At 42.9% G+C, this 22,497-nt stretch overlaps 1 protein-coding gene across 3 annotated transcripts in view; it reads right to left on the bottom strand.

Annotated features, from left to right (window-relative positions):
- NDRG4 (NDRG family member 4) overlaps positions 1 to 22,497 on the bottom strand; it is a 78,900-nt gene that overhangs the window by 55,741 nt on the left and 662 nt on the right. The gene's annotated exons all lie outside the window — the stretch shown is intronic.

Here is a 22,497-nt window from a genome sequence, read left to right as displayed (position 1 = left end):
CTCCATCACATACTACTACCCCCAATATCCCCAATAACCCCAACAAATCACATACCGCTCCATCACATACTACTACCCCCAATATCCCCAATAACCCCAACACATCACCTACCTGTCCATCACATACTACTACCCCCAATATCAACGATAACCCCAACACATCACCTACCGCTCCATCAATACTACTACCCCCAATATCAACGATAACCCCAACACATCACCTACCGCTCCATCACATACTACTACCCCCAATATCCCCAATAACCCTAACACATCACCTACCGCTCCATCACATACTACTACCCCCAATATCCCCAATAACCCCAACACATCACCTACCGCTCCATCACATACTACTACCCCCAATAACCCCAACACATCACCTACTGCTCCATCACATACTACTACCCCCAATATCCCCAATAACCCTAACACATCACCTACCGCTCCATCACATACTACTACCCCCAATATCTCCAATAACCCCAACACATCACCTACCGCTCCATCACATACTACTACCCCCAATATCTCCAATAACCCTAACACATCACCTACCGCTCCATCACATACTACTACCCCCAATATCCCCAATAACCCTAACACATCACCTACCGCTCCATCACATACTACTACCCCCAATATCCCCAATAACCCCAACACATCACCTACCGCTCCATCAATACTACTACCCCCAATATCAACGATAACCCCAACACATCACCTACCGCTCCATCACATACTACTGCCCCCAATATCTCCAATAACCCCAACACATCACCTACCGCTCCATCACATACTACTACCCCCAATATCCCCAATAACCCTAACAAATCACCTACCGCTCCATCACATACTACTACCCCCAATATCTCCACTAACCCTAACACATCACCTACCGCTCCATCACATACTACTACCCCCAATATCCCCACTAACCCCAACACATCACCTACCGCTCCATCACATACTACTACCCCCAATATCCCCACTAACCCTAACACATCACCTACCGCTCCATCACATACTACTACCCCCAATATCCCCAATAACCCCAACACATCACCTACCGCTCCATCACATACTACTACCCCCAATATCCCCACTAACCCCAACACATCACCTACCGCTCCATCATATACTACTACCCCCAATATCTACAATAACCCCAACAAATCACCTACCGCTCCATCACATACTACTACCCCCAATATCTCCAATAACCCCAACACATCACCTACCGCTCCATCACATACTACTACCCCCAATAACCCCAACACATCACCTACTGCTCCATCACATACTACTACCCCCAATATCTCCAATAACCCCAACACATCACCTACCGCTCCATCACATACTACTACCCCCAATATCTCCAATAACCCTAACACATCACCTACCGCTCCATCACATACTACTACCCCCAATATCCCCAATAACCCCAACACATCACCTACCGCTCCATTATATACTACTACCCCCAATAACCCTAACACATCACCTACCGCTCCATCACATACTACTACCCCCAATATCCCCAATAACCCCAACACATCACCTACCGCTCCATCACATACTACTACCCCCAATATCTACAATAACCCCAACACATCACCTACCTCACCATCACATACTACTACCCCCAATATCCCCAATAACCCTAACACATCACCTACCGCTCCATCACATACTACTACCCCCAATATCCCCAATAACCCTAACACATCACCTACCGCTCCATCACATACTACTACCCCCAATATCCCCAATAACCCCAACACATCACCTACCGCTCCATCACATACTACTACCCCCAATATCTCCAATAACCCCAACACATCACCTACCGCTCCATCACATACTACTACCCCCAATATCCCCAATAACCCTAACACATCACCTACCGCTCCATCACATACTACTACCCCCAATATCCACAATAACCCCAACACATCACCTACCGCTCCATCACATACTACTACCCCCAATATCTCCAATAACCCCAACACATCACCTACCGCTCCCTCACATACTACTACCCCCAATATCTCCAATAACCCCAACACATCACCTACCGCTCCATCACCTACTACTACCCCCAATATCCCCAATAACCCCAACACATCACCTACCGCTCCATCACATACTACTACCCCCAATATCTCCAATAACCCCAACACATCACCTACCGCTCCATCAATACTACTACCCCCAATATCCCCAATAACACTAACACATCACCTACCGCTCCATCATATACTACTACCCCCAATACCCCCAATAACCCCAACACATCACCTACCGCTCCATCACATACTACTACCCCCAATATCTACAATAACCCCAACACATCACCTACCGCTCCCTCACATACTACTACCCCCAATACCCCCAATAACCCCAACACATCACCTACCTCACCATCACATACTACTACCCCCAATATCTCCAATAACCCCAACACATCACCTACCGCTCCATCACATACTACTACCCCCAATATCCCCACTAACCCTAACACATCACCTACCGCTCCATCACATACTACTACCCCCAATATCCACAATAACCCCAACACATCACCTACCGCTCCATCACATACTACTACCCCCAATATCCACAATAACCCCAACACATCACCTACCGCTCCATCACATACTACTACCCCCAATATCTCCAATAACCCCAACACATCACCTACCGCTCCATCACATACTACTACCCCCAATATCCCCAATAACCCTAACACATCACCTACCTGTCCATCACATACTACTACCCCCAATATCCACAATAACCCCAACACATCACCTACCGCTCCATCACATACTACTACCCCCAATATCCCCAATAACCCCAACACATCACCTACCGCTCCATCACATACTACTACCCCCAATATCCCCACTAACCCTAACACATCACCTACCGCTCCATCACATACTACTACCCCCAATATCCCCACTAACCCTAACACATCACCTACCGCTCCATCACATACTACTACCCCCAATATCCCCAATAACCCCAACACATCACCTACCGCTCCATCACATACTACTACCCCCAATATCCCCACTAACCCTAACACATCACCTACCGCTCCATCACATACTACTACCCCCAATATCCCCACTAACCCTAACACATCACCTACCGCTCCATCATATACTACTACCCCCAATATCTACAATAACCCCAACACATCACCTACCGCTCCATCAATACTACTACCCCCAATATCCCCAATAACCCTAACACATCACCTACCGCTCCCTCACATACTACTACCCCCAATATCTCCAATAACCCTAACACATCACCTACCGCTCCATCACATACTACTACCCCCAATATCTCCAATAACCCTAACACATCACCTACCGCTCCCTCACATACTACTACCCCCAATATCCCCACTAACCCTAACACATCACCTACCGCTCCATCAATACTACTACCCCCAATATCCCTAATAACCCTAACACATCACCTACCGCTCCATCACATACTACTACCCCCAATATCTCCAATAACCCCAACACATCACCTACCGCTCCATCACATACTACTACCCCCAATATCCCCAATAACCCCAACACATCACCTACCGCTCCATCACATACTACTACCCCCAATATCTCCAATAACCCTAACACATCACCTACCGCTCCATCACATACTACTACCCCCAATATCCCCAATAACCCCAACACATCACCTACCGCTCCATCAATACTACTACCCCCAATATCCCCAATAACCCTAACACATCACCTACCGCTCCATCACATACTACTACCCCCAATATCCACAATAACCCTAACATATCACCTACCGCTCCATCACATACTACTACCCCCAATATCCCCAATAACCCCAACACATCACCTACCGCTCCATCACATACTACTACCCCCAATATCTCCAATAACCCTAACACATCACCTACCGCTCCATCACATACTACTACCCCCAATATCCCCAATAACCCCAACACATCACCTACCGCTCCATCACATACTACTACCCCCAATATCTCCAATAACCCCAACACATCACCTACCGCTCCATCACATACTACTACCCCCAATATCCACAATAACCCCAACACATCACCTACCGCTCCATCACATACTACTACCCCCAATATCTCCAATAACCCCAACACATCACCTACCGCTCCCTCACATACTACTACCCCCAATACCCCCAATAACCCCAACACATCACCTACCGCTCCCTCACATACTACTACCCCCAATACCCCCAATAACCCCAACACATCACCTACCGCTCCATCACATACTACTACCCCCAATATCTCCAATAACCCTAACACATCACCTACCGCTCCATCACATACTACTACCCCCAATATCTCCAATAACCCCAACACATCACCTACCGCTCCCTCACATACTACTACCCCCAATACCCCCAATAACCCCAACACATCACCTACCGCTCCATCACATACTACTACCCCCAATACCCCCAATAACCCCAACACATCACCTACCGCTCCATCACATACTACTACCCCCAATATCCCCAATAACCCCAACACATCACCTACAGCTCCATCACATACTACTACCCCCAATATCCCCACTAACCCCAACACATCACCTACCGCTCCATCACATACTACTACCCCCAATATCTACAATAACCCCAACACATCACCTACCGCTCCATCACATACTACTACCCCCAATATCTCCACTAACCCCAACACATCACCTACCGCTCCATCACATACTACTACCCCCAATATCCCCAATAACCCCAACGTATCACCTACCGCTCCATCACATACTACTACCCCCAATATCCCCAATAACCCCAACACATCACCTACCGCTCCATCACATACTACTACCCCCAATATCTCCAATAACCCTAACACATCACCTACCGCTCCATCACATACTACTACCCCCAATATCCCCAATAACCCCAACACATCACCTACCGCTCCATCACAAACTACTACCCCCAATATCCCCAATAACCCTAACACATCACCTACCGCTCCATCATATACTACTACCCCCAATATCTCCAATAACCCCAACACATCACCTACTGCTCCATCACATACTCCTACCCCCAATATCTCCAATAACCCCAACACATCACCTACCGCTCCATCACATACTACTACCCCCAATATCTCCAATAACCCCAACACATCACCTACCGCTCCATCAATACTACTACCCCCAATATCTCCAATAACCCCAACACATCACCTACCGCTCCATCACATACTACTACCCCCAATATCCACAATAACCCCAACACATCACCTACCGCTCCATCACATACTACTACCCCCAATATCCCCACTAACCCTAACACATCACCTACCTCTCCATGAAATACTACTACCCCCAATATCCCCACTAACCCCAACACATCACCTACCGCTCCATCAATACTACTACCCCCAATATCCCCACCAACCCTAACACATCACCTACCTCTCCATCACATACTACTACCCCCAATATCCCCACTAACCCCAACACATCACCTACCGCTCCATCACATACTACTACCCCCAATATCTGCAATAACCCCAACACATCACCTACCGCTCCATCATATACTACTACCCCCAATATCCCCACCAACCCTAACACATCACCTACCTCTCCATCACATACTACTACCCCCAATATCCCCAATAACCCCAACACATCACCTACCGCTCCATCACATACTACTACTCCCAATATCTGCAATAACCCCAACACATCACCTACCGCTCCATCATATACTACTACCCCCAATATCCCCACCAACCCTAACACATCACCTACCTCTCCATCACATACTACTACCCCCAATATCTCCAATAACCCCAACACATCACCCACCGCTCCATCACATACTACTACCCCCAATATCTCCAATAACCCCAACACATCACCTACCGCTCCATCACATACTACTACTCCCAATATCTCCAATAACCCCAACACATCACCTACCGCTCCATCACATACTACTACCCCCAATATCTCCAATAACCCTAACACATCACCTACCGCTCCATCACATACTACTACCCCCAATATCCCCACTAACCCCAACACATCACCTACCGCTCCATCACATACTACTACTCCCAATATCTCCAATAACCCCAACACATCACCTACCGCTCCATCACATACTACTACTCCCAATATCTCCAATAACCCCAACACATCACCTACCGCTCCATCACATACTACTACCCCCAATATCCCCAACACATCACCGCTCCATCACATACTACTACCCCCAATATCTCCAATAACCCCAACAAATCACATACCGCTCCATCACATACTACTACCCCCAATATCCCCAATAACCCCAACAAATCACATACCGCTCCATCACATACTACTACCCCCAATATCCCCAATAACACTAACACATCACCTACCTCTCCATCATATACTACTACCGCCAATATCTACTAGTATATTAGGAGTAGTAGTATATGATGGAGAGGTAGGTGGTGATATGTTGGGGATATTAGGAGTAGTAGTATATGATGGAGAGGTAGGTGGTGATATGTTGCGGATATTAGGAGTAGTAGTATATGATGGAGAGGTAGGTGATGATATGTTGGGGATATTAGGAGTAGTAGTATATGATGGAGGGGTAGGTGGTGATATGTTGGGGATATTAGGAGTAGTAGTATATGATGGAGAGGTAGGTGATGATATGTTGGGGATATTAGGAGTAGTAGTATATGATGGAGAGGTAGGTGGTGATATGTTGGGGATATTAGGAGTAGTAGTATATGATGGAGGGGTAGGTGATGATATGTTGGGGATATTAGGAGTAGTAGTATATGATGCAGAGGTAGGTGGTGAGATGTTGGGGATATTAGGAGTTGTAGTATATGATGGAGAGGTAGGTGGTGATATGTTGGGGATATTAGGAGTAGTAGTATATGATGGAGAGGTACGTGATATGATGAAGATATTAGGAGTAGTAGTATATTATGGAGAGGTAGGTGACGATATGTTGGGGATATTAGGAGTAGTAGTATATGATGGAGAGGTAGGTGGTGATATGATGGAGATATTAGGAGTAGTAGTATATGGTGGAGAGGTAGGTGATATGTTGGGGATATTAGGAGTAGTAGTATATGATGGAGGGGTAGGTGGTGATATGATGGAGATATTAGGAGTAGTAGTATAAGATGGAGAGGTAGGTGATATGTTGGTGATATTAGGAGTAGTAGTATATGATGGAGAGGTAGGTGATGATATGTTGGGGATATTAGGAGTAGTAGTATAAGATGGAGAGGTAGGTGATGATATGTTGGGGATATTAGGAGTAGTAGTATATGATGGAGAGGTAGGTGATGATATGTTGGGGATATTAGGAGTAGTAGTATATGATGGAGAGGTAGGTGGTGATATGTTGGGGATATTAGGAGTAGTAGTATATGATGGAGAGGTAGGTGATGATATGTTGGGGATATTAGGAGTAGTAGTATAAGATGGAGAGGTAGGTGGTGATATGTTGGGGATATTAGGAGTAGTAGTATATGATGGAGGGGTAGGTGGTGATATGTTGGGGATATTAGGAGTAGTAGTATATGATGGAGAGGTAGGTGATGATATGTTGGGGATATTAGGAGTAGTAGTATATGATGGAGAGGTAGGTGGTGATATGTTGGGGATATTAGGAGTAGTAGTATATGATGGAGAGGTAGGTGATGATATGTTGGGGATATTAGGAGTAGTAGTATATGATGGAGAGGTAGGTGGTGATATGATGGAGATATTAGGAGTAGTAGTATATGATGGAGGGGTAGGTGATGATATGTTGGGGATATTAGGAGTAGTAGTATATGATGGAGAGGTAGGTGATGATATGTTGGGGATATTAGGAGTAGTAGTATATGATGGAGAGGTAGGTGGTGATATGATGGAGATATTAGGAGTAGTAGTATATGATGGAGAGGTAGGTGATGATATGTTGGAGATATTAGGAGTAGTAGTATATGATGGAGAGGTAGGTGATGATATGTTGGAGATATTAGGAGTAGTAGTATAAGATGGAGAGGTAGGTGATGACATGTTGGGGATATTAGGAGTAGTAGTATATGATGGAGAGGTAGGTGATGATATGTTGGAGATATTAGGAGTAGTAGTATATGATGGAGAGGTAGGTGATGATATGTTGGGGATATTAGGAGTAGTAGTGTATGATGGAGAGGTAGGTGGTGATATGTTGGGGATATTAGGAGTAGTAGTATATGATGGAGAGGTAGGTGGTGATATGTTGGGGATATTAGGAGTAGTAGTATATGATGGAGGGGTAGGTGATGATATGTTGGGGATATTAGGAGTAGTAGTATATGATGCAGAGGTAGGCGGTGATATGTTGGGGATATTAGGAGTAGTAGTATATGATGGAGGGGTAGGTGGTGATATGTTGGGGATATTAGGAGTAGTAGTATATGATGGAGAGGTAGGTGATGATATGTTGGGGATATTAGGAGTAGTAGTATATGATGGAGGGGTAGGTGATGATATGTTGGGGATATTAGGAGTAGTAGTATATGATGGAGAGGTAGGTGGTGATATGTTGGGGATATTAGGAGTAGTAGTATATGATGGAGAGGTAGGTGGTGATATGTTGGGGATATTAGGAGTAGTAGTATATGATGGAGAGGTAGGTGGTGATATGTTGGGGATATTAGGAGTAGTAGTATATGATGGAGAGGTAGGTGGTGATATGTTGGGGATATTAGGAGTAGTAGTATATGATGGAGGGGTAGGTGATATGTTGGGGATATTAGGAGTAGTAGTATATGATGGAGAGGTAGGTGGTGATATGTTGGGGATATTAGGAGTAGTAGTATATGATGGAGGGGTAGGTGATGATATGTTGGGGATATTAGGAGTAGTAGTATATGATGCAGAGGTAGGTGATGACATGTTGGGGATATTAGGAGTAGTAGTGTATGATGGAGAGGTAGGTGGTGATATGTTGGGGATATTAGGAGTAGTAGTATATGATGGAGAGGTAGGTGGTGATATGTTGGGGATATTAGGAGTAGTAGTATATGATGGAGGGGTAGGTGATGATATGTTGGGGATATTAGGAGTAGTAGTATATGATGCAGAGGTAGGCGGTGATATGTTGGGGATATTAGGAGTAGTAGTATATGATGGAGGGGTAGGTGGTGATATGTTGGGGATATTAGGAGTAGTAGTATATGATGGAGAGGTAGGTGATGATATGTTGGGGATATTAGGAGTAGTAGTATATGATGGAGGGGTAGGTGATGATATGTTGGGGATATTAGGAGTAGTAGTATATGATGGAGAGGTAGGTGGTGATATGTTGGGGATATTAGGAGTAGTAGTATATGATGGAGAGGTAGGTGGTGATATGTTGGGGATATTAGGAGTAGTAGTATATGATGGAGAGGTAGGTGGTGATATGTTGGGGATATTAGGAGTAGTAGTATATGATGGAGAGGTAGGTGGTGATATGTTGGGGATATTAGGAGTAGTAGTATATGATGGAGGGGTAGGTGATATGTTGGGGATATTAGGAGTAGTAGTATATGATGGAGAGGTAGGTGGTGATATGTTGGGGATATTAGGAGTAGTAGTATATGGTGGAGAGGTAGGTGGTGATATGTTGGGGATATTAGGAGTAGTAGTATATGATGCAGAGGTAGGTGGTGATATGTTGGGGATATTAGGAGTAGTAGTATATGATGGAGAGGTAGGTGATGATATGTTGGGGATATTAGGAGTAGTAGTATATGATGGAGGGGTAGGTGGTGAGATGTTGGGGATATTAGGAGTAGTAGTATATGATGGAGAGGTAGGTGGTGAGATGTTGGGGATATTAGGAGTAGTAGTATATGATGGAGGGGTAGGTGGTGATATGATGGAGATATTAGGAGTAGTAGTATATGATGGAGAGGTAGGTGATATGTTGGGGATATTAGGAGTAGTAGTATATGATGGAGAGGTAGGTGATTATATGTTGGGGATATTAGGAGTAGTAGTATATGATGGAGATGTAGGTGATGATATGTTGGGGATATTAGGAGTAGTAGTATATGATGGAGAGGTAGGTGATGATATGTTGGGGATATTAGGAGTAGTAGTATATGATGGAGAGGTAGGTGGTGATATGATGGAGATATTAGGAGTAGTAGTATATGATGGAGGGGTAGGTGGTGATATGTTGGGGATATTAGGAGTAGTAGTATATGATGGAGGGGTAGGTGGTGATATGATGGAGATATTAGGAGTAGTAGTATATGATGGAGAGGTAGGTGATATGTTGGGGATATTAGGAGTAGTAGTATATGATGGAGAGGTAGGTGGTGAGATGTTGGGGATATTAGGAGTAGTAGTATATGATGGAGAGGTAGGTGGTGATATGATGGAGATATTAGGAGTAGTAGTATATGATGGAGGGGTAGGTGGTGATATGATGGAGATATTAGGAGTAGTAGTATATGATGGAGAGGTAGGTGATATGTTGGGGATATTGGGAGTAGTAGTATATGATGGAGAGGTAGGTGGTGATATGATGGAGATATTAGGAGTAGTAGTATATGATGGAGGGGTAGGTGGTGATATGATGGAGATATTAGGAGTAGTAGTATATGATGGAGAGGTAGGTGATGATATGTTGGGGATATTAGGAGTAGCAGTATATGATGGAGAGGTAGGTGGTGAGATGTTGGGGATATTAGGAGTAGTAGTATATGATGGAGAGGTAGGTGGTGATATGATGGAGATATTAGGAGTAGTAGTATATGATGGAGAGGTAGGTGATGACATGTTGGGGATATTAGGAGTAGTAGTATATGATGGAGATGTAGGTGGTGATATGTTGGGGATATTAGGAGGAGTAGTATATGATGGAGAGGTAGGTGGTGATATGATGTGGATATTAGGAGTAGTAGTATATGATGGAGAGGTAGGTGGTGATATGTTGGGGATATTAGGAGTAGTAGTATATGATGCAGAGGTAGGTGGTGATATGGTGGGGATATTAGGAGTAGTAGTATATGATGGAGAGGTAGGTGATATGTTGGGGATATTAGGAGTAGTAGTATATGATGGAGAGGTAGGTGATATGTTGGGGATATTAGGAGTAGTAGTATATGATGGATAGGTAGGTGGTGATATGTTGGGGATATTAGGAGTAGTAGTATATGATGGAGAGGTAGGTGATGATATGTTGGAGATATTAGGAGTAGTAGTATATTATGGAGAGGTAGATGGTGATATGTTGGGGATATTAGGAGTAGTAGTATATGATGGAGGGGTAGGTGATGATATGTTAGGGATATTAGGAGTAGTAGTATATGATGGAGAGGTAGGTGATGATATGTTAGGGATATTAGGAGTAGTAGTATATGATGGAGGGGTAGGTGGTGATATGTTGGGGATATTAGGAGTAGTAGTATATGATGGAGAGGTAGGTGATATGATGGAGATATTAGGAGTAGTAGTATAAGATGGAGAGGTAGGTGATGATATGTTGGGGATATTAGGAGTAGTAGTATATGATGGAGAGGTAGGTGATATGTTGGGGATATTAGGAGTAGTAGTATATGATGAAGGGGTAGGTGATGATATGTTGGGGATATTAGGAGTAGTAGTATATGATGGAGAGGCAGGTGATGATATGTTGGGGATATTAGGAGTAGTAGTATATGATGGAGAGGTAGGTGGTGATATGTTGGGGATATTAGGAGTAGTAGTATATGATGGATAGGTAGGTGGTGATATGTTGGGGATATTAGGAGTAGTAGTATATGATGGAGAGGTAGGTGATGATATGTTGGGGATATTAGGAGTAGTAGTATATGATGCAGAGGTAGGTGGTGATATGTTGGGGATATTAGGAGTAGTAGTATATGATGGAGGGGTAGGTGATGATATGTTGGGGATATTAGGAGTAGTAGTATATGATGGAGAGGTAGGTGATCATATGTTGGGGATATTAGGAGTACTAGTATATGATGGAGAGGTAGGTGGTGATATGATGGAGATATTAGGAGTAGTAGTATATGATGGAGAGGTAGGTGATGATATGTTGGGGATATTAGGAGTAGTAGTATATGATGGAGAGGTAGGTGGTGATATGATGTGGATATTAGGAGTAGTAGTATATGATGGAGAGGTAGGTGGTGATATGTTGGGGATATTAGGAGTAGTAGTATATGATGGAGAGGTAGGTGATATGTTGGGGATATTAGGAGTAGTAGTGTATGATGGAGAGGTAGGTGATGATATGTTGGGGATATTAGGAGTAGTAGTATATGATGGAGGGGTAGGTGATGATATGTTGGAGATATTAGGAGGAGTAGTATATTATGGAGAGGTAGGTGATGATATGTTGGGGATATTAGGAGTAGTAGTATATGATGGAGAGGTAGGTGATGATATGTTGGGGATATTAGGAGGAGTAGTATATGATGGAGAGGTAGGTGATGATATGTTGGGGATATTAGGAGTAGTAGTATATGATGGAGAGGTAGGTGATGATATGTTGGGGATATTAGGAGTAGTAGTATATGATGGAGGGGTAGGTGGTGATATGTTGGGGATATTAGGAGTAGTAGTATATGATGGAGAGGTAGGTGATATGATGGAGATATTAGGAGTAGTAGTATAAGATGGAGAGGTAGGTGATGATATGTTGGGGATATTAGGAGTAGTAGTATATGATGGAGAGGTAGGTGATGATATGTTGGGGATATTAGGAGTAGTAGTATATGATGGAGGGGTAGGTGGTGATATGTTGGGGATATTAGGAGTAGTAGTATATGATGGATAGGTAGGTGATGATATGTTGGGGATATTAGGAGTAGTAGTATATGATGGAGAGGTAGGTGATGATATGTTGGGGATATTAGGAGTAGTAGTATATGATGGAGGGGTAGGTGATGATATGTTGGGGATATTAGGAGTAGTAGTATATGATGGAGGGGTAGGTGGTGATATGTTGGGGATATTAGGAGTAGTAGTATATGATGGATAGGTAGGTGATGATATGTTGGGGATATTAGGAGTAGTAGTATATGATGGAGAGGTAGGTGGTGATATGTTGGGGATATTAGGAGGAGTAGTATATGATGGATAGGTAGGTGATGATATGTTGGGGATATTAGGAGTAGTAGTATATGATGGAGAGGTAGGTGGTGATATGTTGGGGATATTAGGAGGAGTAGTATATGATGGAGAGGTAGGTGATGATATGTTGGGGATATTAGGAGTAGTAGTATATGATGGAGAGGTCAGTGGTGATATGTTGGGGATATTAGGAGTAGTAGTATATGATGGAGAGGTAGGTGATCATATGTTGGGGATATTAGGAGTACTAGTATATGATGGAGAGGTCAGTGGTGATATGTTGGGGATATTAGGAGTAGTAGTATATGATGGAGAGGTAGGTGATCATATGTTGGGGATATTAGGAGTACTAGTATATGATGAAGAGGTAGGTGGTGATATGTTGGGGATATTAGGCGTAGTAGTATATGATGGAGGGGTAGGTGGTGATATGTTGGGGATATTAGGAGTAGTAGTATATGATGCAGAGGTAGGTGATGATATGTTGGGGATATTAGGAGTAGTAGTATATGATGGAGGGGTAGGTGGTGATATGTTGGGGATATTAGGAGTAGTAGTATATGATGGAGGGGTAGGTGATGATATGTTGGGGATATTAGGAGTAGTAGTATATGATGCAGAGGTAGGTGGTGATATGTTGGGGATATTAGGAGTAGTAGTATATGATGGAGGGGTAGGTGATGATATGTTGGGGATATTAGGAGTAGTAGTATATGATGGAGGGGTAGGTGGTGATATGTTGGGGATATTAGGAGTAGTAGTATATGATGGAGAGGTAGGTGATGATATGTTGGGGATATTAGGAGTAGTAGTATATGATGGAGAGGTAGGTGGTGATATGTTGGGGATATTAGGAGTAGTAGTATATGATGGGGAGGTAGGTGGTGATATGTTGGGGATATTAGGAGTACTAGTATATGATGGAGAGGTAGGTGGTGATATGTTGGGGATATTAGGAGTAGTAGTATATGATGGAGAGGTAGGTGGTGATATGTTGGGGATATTAGGAGTAGTAGTATATGATGGAGAGGTAGGTGGTGATATGTTGGGGATATTAGGAGTAGTAGTATATGATGGAGGGGTAGGTGGTGATATGTTGGGGATATTAGGAGTAGTAGTATATGATGGAGAGGTAGGTGGTGATATGTTGGGGATATTAGGAGTAGTAGTATATGATGGAGGGGTAGGTGGTGATATGTTGGGGATATTAGGAGTAGTAGTATATGATGGAGAGGTAGGTGATGATATGTTGGGGATATTAGGAGTAGTAGTATATGATGGAGAGGTAGGTGGTGATATGTTGGGGATATTAGGAGTAGTAGTATATGATGGAGAGGTAGGTGATGATATGTTGGGGATATTAGGAGTAGTAGTATATGATGCAGAGGTAGGTGGTGATATGTTGGGGATATTAGGAGTAGTAGTATATGATGGAGAGGTAGGTGATGATATGTTGGGGATATTAGGAGTAGTAGTATATGATGGAGAGGTCGGTGGTGATATGTTGGGGATATTAGGAGTAGTAGTATATGATGGAGAGGTAGGTGATGATATGTTGGGGATATTAGGAGTAGTAGTATATGATGCAGAGGTAGGTGGTGATATGTTGGGGATATTAGGAGTAGTAGTATATGATGGAGGGGTAGGTGATTATATGTTGGGGATATTAGGAGTAGTAGTATATGATGGAGAGGTCGGTGGTGATATGTTGGGGATATTAGGAGTAGTAGTATATGATGGAAAGGTAGGTGATGATATGTTAGGGATATTAGGAGTAGTAGTATATGATGGAGGGGTAGGTGGTGATATGTTGGGGATATTAGGAGTAGTAGTATATGATGCAGAGGTAGGTGGTGATATGTTGAGGATATTAGGAGTAGCAGTATATGATGGAGGGGTAGGTGGTGATATGTTGGGGATATTAGGAGTAGTAGTATATGATGGAGGGGTAGGTGGTGATATGTTAGGGATATTAGGAGTAGTAGTATATGATGGAGGGGTAGGTGGTGATATGTTGGGGATATTAGGAGTAGTAGTATATGATGCAGAGGTAGGTGGTGATATGTTGGGGATATTAGGAGTAGTAGTATATGATGGAGGGGTAGGTGATGATATGTTGGGGATATTAGGAGTAGTAGTATATGATGCAGAGGTAGGTGGTGATATGTTGGGGATATTAGGAGTAGTAGTATATGATGGAGGGGTAGGTGGTGATATGTTGGGGATATTAGGAGTAGTAGTATATGATGGAGGGGTAGGTGGTGATATGTTAGGGATATTAGGAGTAGTAGTATATGATGGAGGGGTAGGTGGTGATATGTTGGGGATATTAGGAGTAGTAGTATATGATGGAGGGGTAGGTGGTGATATGTTGGGGATATTAGGAGTAGTAGTATATGATGGAGGGGTAGGTGGTGATATGTTAGGGATATTAGGAGTAGTAGTATATGATGGAGGGGTAGGTGGTGATATGTTGGGGATATTAGGAGTAGTAGTATATGATGCAGAGGTAGGTGGTGATATGTTGGGGATATTAGGAGTAGTAGTATATGAAGGAGGGGTAGGTGGTGATATGTTGGGGATATTAGGAGTAGTAGTATATGGTGGAGAGGTAGGTGGTGATATGTTGGGGATATTAGGAGTAGTAGTATATGATGGAGAGGTAGGTGGTGATATGTTAGGGATATTAGGAGTAGTAGTATATGGTGGAGAGGTAGGTGGTGATATGTTGGGGATATTAGGAGTAGTAGTATATGATGCAGAGGTAGGTGGTGATATGTTGGGGATATTAGGAGTAGTAGTATATGATGCAGAGGTAGGTGGTGAGATGTTGGGGATATTAGGAGTAGTAGTATATGATGGAGAGGTAGGTGGTGATATGTTGGGGATATTAGGAGTAGTAGTATATGATGGAGGGGTAGGTGGTGATATGTTGGGGATATTAGGAGTAGTAGTATATGATGGAGAGGTAGGTGATGATATGTTGGGGATATTAGGAGTAGTAGTATATGATGGAGAGGTAGGTGGTGATATGTTGGGGATATTAGGAGTAGTAGTATATGATGGAGAGGTAGGTGATGATATGTTGGGGATATTAGGAGTAGTAGTATATGATGCAGAGGTAGGTGGTGATATGTTGGGGATATTAGGAGTAGTAGTATATGATGGAGAGGTAGGTGATGATATGTTGGGGATATTAGGAGTAGTAGTATATGATGGAGGGGTAGGTGGTGATATGTTGGGGATATTAGGAGTAGTAGTATATGATGGAGAGGTAGGTGATGATATGTTGGGGATATTAGGAGTAGTAGTATATGATGGAGAGGTAGGTGATATGATGGAGATATTAGGAGTAGTAGTATAAGATGGAGAGGTAGGTGATGATATGTTGGGGATATTAGGAGTAGTAGTATATGATGGAGAGGTAGGTGATGATATGTTGGGGATATTAGGAGTAGTAGTATATGATGGAGGGGTAGGTGGTGATATGTTGGGGATATTAGGAGTAGTAGTATATGATGGATAGGTAGGTGATGATATGTTGGGGATATTAGGAGTAGTAGTATATGATGGAGAGGTAGGTGATGATATGTTGGGGATATTAGGAGTAGTAGTATATGATGGAGGGGTAGGTGATGATATGTTGGGGATATTAGGAGTAGTAGTATATGATGGAGGGGTAGGTGGTGATATGTTGGGGATATTAGGAGTAGTAGTATATGATGGATAGGTAGGTGATGATATGTTGGGGATATTAGGAGTAGTAGTATATGATGGAGAGGTAGGTGGTGATATGTTGGGGATATTAGGAGGAGTAGTATATGATGGATAGGTAGGTGATGATATGTTGGGGATATTAGGAGTAGTAGTATATGATGGAGAGGTAGGTGGTGATATGTTGGGGATATTAGGAGGAGTAGTATATGATGGAGAGGTAGGTGATGATATGTTGGGGATATTAGGAGTAGTAGTATATGATGGAGAGGTCAGTGGTGATATGTTGGGGATATTAGGAGTAGTAGTATATGATGGAGAGGTAGGTGATCATATGTTGGGGATATTAGGAGTACTAGTATATGATGGAGAGGTCAGTGGTGATATGTTGGGGATATTAGGAGTAGTAGTATATGATGGAGAGGTAGGTGATCATATGTTGGGGATATTAGGAGTACTAGTATATGATGAAGAGGTAGGTGGTGATATGTTGGGGATATTAGGCGTAGTAGTATATGATGGAGGGGTAGGTGGTGATATGTTGGGGATATTAGGAGTAGTAGTATATGATGCAGAGGTAGGTGATGATATGTTGGGGATATTAGGAGTAGTAGTATATGATGGAGGGGTAGGTGGTGATATGTTGGGGATATTAGGAGTAGTAGTATATGATGGAGGGGTAGGTGATGATATGTTGGGGATATTAGGAGTAGTAGTATATGATGCAGAGGTAGGTGGTGATATGTTGGGGATATTAGGAGTAGTAGTATATGATGGAGGGGTAGGTGATGATATGTTGGGGATATTAGGAGTAGTAGTATATGATGGAGGGGTAGGTGGTGATATGTTGGGGATATTAGGAGTAGTAGTATATGATGGAGAGGTAGGTGATGATATGTTGGGGATATTAGGAGTAGTAGTATATGATGGAGAGGTAGGTGGTGATATGTTGGGGATATTAGGAGTAGTAGTATATGATGGGGAGGTAGGTGGTGATATGTTGGGGATATTAGGAGTACTAGTATATGATGGAGAGGTAGGTGGTGATATGTTGGGGATATTAGGAGTAGTAGTATATGATGGAGAGGTAGGTGGTGATATGTTGGGGATATTAGGAGTAGTAGTATATGATGGAGAGGTAGGTGGTGATATGTTGGGGATATTAGGAGTAGTAGTATATGATGGAGGGGTAGGTGGTGATATGTTGGGGATATTAGGAGTAGTAGTATATGATGGAGAGGTAGGTGGTGATATGTTGGGGATATTAGGAGTAGTAGTATATGATGGAGGGGTAGGTGGTGATATGTTGGGGATATTAGGAGTAGTAGTATATGATGGAGAGGTAGGTGATGATATGTTGGGGATATTAGGAGTAGTAGTATATGATGGAGAGGTAGGTGGTGATATGTTGGGGATATTAGGAGTAGTAGTATATGATGGAGAGGTAGGTGATGATATGTTGGGGATATTAGGAGTAGTAGTATATGATGCAGAGGTAGGTGGTGATATGTTGGGGATATTAGGAGTAGTAGTATAAGATGGAGAGGTAGGTGATGATATGTTAGGGATATTAGGAGTAGTAGTATATGGTGGAGAGGTAGGTGGTGATATGTTGGGGATATTAGGAGTAGTAGTATATGATGGAGAGGTAGGTGGTGATATGTTGGGGATATTAGGAGTAGTAGTATATGATGGAGAGGTAGGTGGTGATATGTTAGGGATATTAGGAGTAGTAGTATATGATGCAGAGGTAGGTGGTGAGATGTTGGGGATATTAGGAGTAGTAGTATATGATGGAGAGGTAGGTGGTGATATGTTGGGGATATTAGGAGTAGTAGTATATGATGGAGGGGTAGGTGGTGATATGTTGGGGATATTAGGAGTAGTAGTATATGATGGAGAGGTAGGTGATGATATGTTGGGGATATTAGGAGTAGTAGTATATGATGGAGAGGTAGGTGGTGATATGTTGGGGATATTAGGAGTAGTAGTATATGATGGAGAGGTAGGTGATGATATGTTGGGGATATTAGGAGTAGTAGTATATGATGCAGAGGTAGGTGGTGATATGTTGGGGATATTAGGAGTAGTAGTATATGATGGAGAGGTAGGTGATGATATGTTGGGGATATTAGGAGTAGTAGTATATGATGGAGGGGTAGGTGGTGATATGTTGGGGATATTAGGAGTAGTAGTATATGATGGAGAGGTAGGTGATGATATGTTGGGGATATTAGGAGTAGTAGTATATGATGGAGAGGTAGGTGATGATATGTTGGGGATATTAGGAGTAGTAGTATATGATGGAGAGGTCGGTGGTGATATGTTGGGGATATTAGGAGTAGTAGTATATGATGGAGAGGTAGGTGATGACATGTTGGGGATATTAGGAGTAGTAGTATATGATGGAGAGGTAGGTGGTGATATGTTGGGGATATTAGGAGTAGTAGTATATGATGGAGGGGTAGGTGGTTATATGTTGGGGATATTAGGAGTAGTAGTATATGATGGAGAGGTAGGTGGTGATATGTTGGGGATATTAGGAGTAGTAGTATATGATGGAGAGGTAGGTGGTGATATGTTGGGGATATTAGGAGTAGTAGTATATGATGGAGGGGTAGGTGGTGATATGTTAGGGATATTAGGAGTAGTAGTATATGATGGAGGGGTAGGTGGTGATATGTTGGGGATATTAGGAGTAGTAGTATATGATGCAGAGGTAGGTGGTGATATGTTGGGGATATTAGGAGTAGTAGTATATGATGGAGGGGTAGGTGGTGATATGTTGGGGATATTAGGAGTAGTAGTATATGGTGGAGAGGTAGGTGGTGATATGTTGGGGATATTAGGAGTAGTAGTATATGATGGAGGGGTAGGTGGTGATATGTTAGGGATATTAGGAGTAGTAGTATATGGTGGAGAGGTAGGTGGTGATATGTTGGGGATATTAGGAGTAGTAGTATATGATGCAGAGGTAGGTGGTGACATGTTGGGGATATTAGGAGTAGTAGTATATGATGCAGAGGTAGGTGGTGAGATGTTGGGGATATTAGGAGTAGTAGTATATGATGGAGGGGTAGGTGGTGATATGTTGGGGATATTAGGAGTAGTAGTATATGATGGAGAGGTAGGTGATGATATGATGGAGATATTAGGAGTAGTAGTATATGATGGAGGGGTAGGTGATGATATGTTGGGGATATTAGGAGTAGTAGTATATGATGCAGAGGTAGGTGGTGATATGTTGGGGATATTAGGAGTAGTAGTATATGATGGAGGGGTAGGTGATATGTTGGGGATATTAGGAGTAGTAGTATATGATGGAGAGGTAGGTGGTGATATGTTGGGGATATTAGGAGTAGTAGTATATGATGCAGAGGTAGGTGGTGATATGTTGGGGATATTAGGAGTAGTAGTATATGATGGAGGGGTAGGTGGTGATATGTTGGGGATATTAAGAGTAGTAGTATATGATGCAGAGGTAGGTGGTGATATGTTGGGGATATTAGGAGTAGTAGTATATGATGCAGAGGTAGGTGGTGATATGTTGGGGATATTAGGAGTAGTAGTATATGATGGAGGGGTAGGTGGTGATATGTTGGGGATATTAGGAGTAGCAGTATATGATGGAGGGGTAGGTGATGATATGTTGGGGATATTAGGAGTAGTAGTATATGATGCAGAGGTAGGTGGTGATATGTTGGGGATATTAGGAGTAGTAGTATATGATGGAGGGGTAGGTGGTGATATGTTGGGGATATTAGGAGTAGTAGTATATGATGGAGGGGTAGGTGGTGATATGTTGGGGATATTAGGAGGAGTAGTATATGATGGAGAGGTAGGTGATGATATGTTGGGGATATTAGGAGTAGTAGTATATGATGGAGGGGTAGGTGGTGATATGTTGGGGATATTAGGAGTAGTAGTATATGATGGAGAGGTAGGTGATGATATGTTGGGGATATTAGGAGTAGTAGTATATGATGGAGAGGTAGGTGATGATATGTTGGGGATATTAGGAGTAGTAGTATATGATGGAGGGGTAGGTGGTGATATGTTGGGGATATTAGGAGGAGTAGTATATGATGGAGAGGTAGGTGATGATATGTTGGGGATATTAGGAGTAGTAGTATATGATGCAGAGGTAGGTGGTGATATGTTGGGGATATTAGGAGTAGTAGTATATGATGGAGGGGTAGGTGGTGATATGTTGGGGATATTAGGAGTAGTAGTATATGATGGAGGGGTAGGTGGTGATATGTTGGGGATATTAGGAGTAGTAGTATATGATGCAGAGGTAGGTGGTGATATGTTGGGGATATTAGGAGTAGTAGTATATGATGGAGGGGTAGGTGATATGTTGGGGATATTAGGAGTAGTAGTATATGATGGAGAGGTAGGTGGTGATATGTTGGGGATATTAGGAGTAGTAGTATATGATGCAGAGGTAGGTGGTGATATGTTGGGGATATTAGGAGTAGTAGTATATGATGGAGGGGTAGGTGATATGTTGGGGATATTAGGAGTAGTAGTATATGATGGAGGGGTAGGTGGTGATATGTTGGGGATATTAGGAGTAGTAGTATATGATGGAGGGGTAGGTGGTGATATGTTGGGGATATTAGGAGTAGTAGTATATGATGCAGAGGTAGGTGGTGATATGTTGGGGATATTAGGAGTAGTAGTATATGATGGAGGGGTAGGTGGTGATATGTTGGGGATATTAGGAGTAGCAGTATATGATGGAGGGGTAGGTGATGATATGTTGGGGATATTAGGAGTAGTAGTATATGATGCAGAGGTAGGTGGTGATATGTTGGGGATATTAGGAGTAGTAGTATATGATGGAGGGGTAGGTGGTGATATGTTGGGGATATTAGGAGTAGTAGTATATGATGGAGGGGTAGGTGGTGATATGTTGGGGATATTAGGAGTAGTAGTATATGATGGAGGGGTAGGTGGTGATATGTTGGGGATATTAGGAGTAGTAGTATATGATGGAGAGGTAGGTGATGATATGTTGGGGATATTAGGAGTAGTAGTATATGATGCAGAGGTAGGTGGTGATATGTTGGGGATATTAGGAGTAGTAGTATATGATGGAGAGGTAGGTGATGATATGTTGGGGATATTAGGAGTAGTAGTATATGATGCAGAGGTAGGTGGTGATATGTTGGGGATATTAGGAGTAGTAGTATATGATGGAGGGGTAGGTGGTGATATGTTGGGGATATTAGGAGTAGTAGTATATGATGGAGGGGTAGGTGGTGATATGTTGGGGATATTAGGAGTAGTAGTATATGGTGGAGAGGTAGGTGGTCATATGTTGGGGATATTAGGAGTAGTAGTATATGATGGAGAGGTAGGTGGTGATATGTTGGGGATATTAGGAGTAGTAGTATATGATGGAGGCGTAGATGATGAGATGTTGGGGGTAGTAGTAGTATATGATGGAGGGGTAGATGATGATGTTGGGGGTAGTAGTATATGATGGAGAGGTAGGTGATGATGTTGGGGGTAGTAGTATATGATGGAGAGGTAGATGATGATGTTGGGGGTAGTAGTAGTATATGATGGAGGGGTAGATGATGATGTTGGGGGTAGTAGTATATGATGGAGAGGTAGGTGATGATGTTGG

Source organism: Eleutherodactylus coqui, chromosome 11, assembly GCF_035609145.1.
Source record: "Eleutherodactylus coqui strain aEleCoq1 chromosome 11, aEleCoq1.hap1, whole genome shotgun sequence".
In the NCBI taxonomy this organism is placed as follows: domain Eukaryota; kingdom Metazoa; phylum Chordata; class Amphibia; order Anura; family Eleutherodactylidae; genus Eleutherodactylus; species Eleutherodactylus coqui.
Note: the sequence above shows the minus strand (reverse complement) of the source record. Positions and strands in the feature narration are given on the sequence as shown.